The sequence below is a fragment of the Eretmochelys imbricata genome, chromosome 19, assembly GCF_965152235.1.
Source record: "Eretmochelys imbricata isolate rEreImb1 chromosome 19, rEreImb1.hap1, whole genome shotgun sequence".
NCBI classification, from domain to species: domain Eukaryota; kingdom Metazoa; phylum Chordata; order Testudines; family Cheloniidae; genus Eretmochelys; species Eretmochelys imbricata.
This window is the reverse complement of record NC_135590.1, coordinates 777,398-779,211: the sequence shown is the minus strand read 5'-3', so window position 1 is coordinate 779,211 and position 1,814 is coordinate 777,398. Positions and strand designations below refer to the sequence as shown.

At 49.8% G+C, this 1,814-nt stretch overlaps 1 pseudogene; it reads right to left on the bottom strand.

Annotated features, from left to right (window-relative positions):
- Window positions 1-700: 700 nt before the first annotated feature.
- LOC144277386 (small ribosomal subunit protein uS9 pseudogene) lies at window positions 701-1,140 on the bottom strand (annotated as a pseudogene).
- Between the last annotated feature and the right edge of the window lie 674 nt (window positions 1,141-1,814).

The window sequence follows — 1,814 nt, the reverse complement described above, 5'->3', positions numbered from 1 at the left end:
CCAGACAGATAGATTCTTCCGCTCTCTGACAATCAGGAAACATTTCCTACACAGGGCTCCAGGTCTTCAGCTAACACACTCGACAATCAAGTGCCCCATCCTGTCCTTAAAGGGACACCTCCCATTAGCCAAATCCAAACACTACCACAGTATTACAAGTAAACAAATATTAACACAACACCCAAATGTACTTCAAAGTACAACGCTTTTGTAATATAAAATAGTTTCAACAATTATTCTAGGGTCCTGGAACTAACTTAAGGGTGTTCCCCATATTACAGGTATCATACCGAAAAACTAAACAACAACAATGCCAACCCCTCTGCATTAAAGGAGTTAAAGTACCCACGCACCCTGGTTCAGCCCCCTTGTGCATATGCATCATGATACAGTCTTTAATTATGTGATTCCATATTACTTTTTTCCCACACGGGGAGTCAGCAGGGTTTGACTCCAGGACCTTCAGCCCAACCTCTTCCACTTGAGCTAAAGGAGTGGCTGGTAGGAGCAGTAAGCTGTTATCCTCTGTGTGCGTTAGCCCACAGTGCAGGGCACAGCACTCTTGGCCCACAGGTTACATAAGCATTGGAGAGCCAGCTGTGGGAGGTTTTTTTTGTCCCTGCCCCCTAGACTTAGAAACTTGAAATATTTATTAACTTTTCCTCATATTTATTGCAAGATACAAGGGTAAAGAACAATTTTAATGGTAAGACTTCTGGTAGTGTGCATGGGCATCAGGTCCACCAAACTTCTTGGACTTGCAATGATGAGGATCTGCAACCGGTAAGGTCCTATCATACTGGATTAAGATGTCCTTAATTTCCTTCTTGGAAGCTTCATCAACATACTTCTGATAATAAGCCACCAATGCTTTGGAAATAGATTGACGAATTGCATAGATTTGTGCTACGTGGCCGCCACCCTTGACACGGACTCTGATGTCAACACCAGCGAAGCGTTCCTTGCTCAGGAGGAGAACAGGTTCGAGCAGTTTGTACTGCAGGGTTCTGGTTCAATCATTTCCAGGGGTCTTCCATTCACTTTAATGAGACCATTTCCTCCTTTGCAGTGAGCAACAGCTGTAGCTGTTTTCTTCCGCCTGAAGACTTGGACGCCCTGCAGGGGCCCTTTGGCCGGCATGGCTCCTCCTTCCACCAGTTAGGCAGAGTCCTGAGTTCTGTGCCTGGCTCTGGGGGCAGACTGTGGCCTAGTGATTACAGCTAGCTTAGATAGGGCACATTCAACCAGGAAAGCCTGGCTGAGATTTGGCTCTGTGGTGGCAAAAGCTTGGGGTTCTAGTCCTAGATCTGCTTGAGGTGACCTTCCGCAGCCTCTCAGCTACCCTCTGTGTGAATGGGGGGAATGGCACTTGCCTGCCTCCTACAATGAGGGCACAAGGCCATCGTCACCAGGACTATTTCTGTGCAGTTCATGCCCTTACCATCAGCCAGTAGAAGGGATAAGCCCAGAGCTCCCGGGTCAGTGCACTTCCCCCAGGCTGGTGTGTTCAGGCCTGGGGAGGGCGTATGAGCAGGTGTGGCTGGGCTGCCAAATGCAGGACTCTTGACCCCTTCTCCTTGTATATCGCCCACCCCTCAGGGAATCAGGTGACGGCTGCTGCCAGTGCAGCTCCCCTGCATCCCAGAGCCAAGGGCTGGGGCAGTTGGCTGTGGGTGTTTAACCCTCTGCCTGCCAGAGCCGCTTTGGGGTCCCGTCACACTGTCACGCTGCCCTACAGACACTGCCATATTTTCCCATGAGCTCCCCAGGTTCCCAGGCCCCACAGCAGGCTGCTCAGCACAGAGGAAACATCA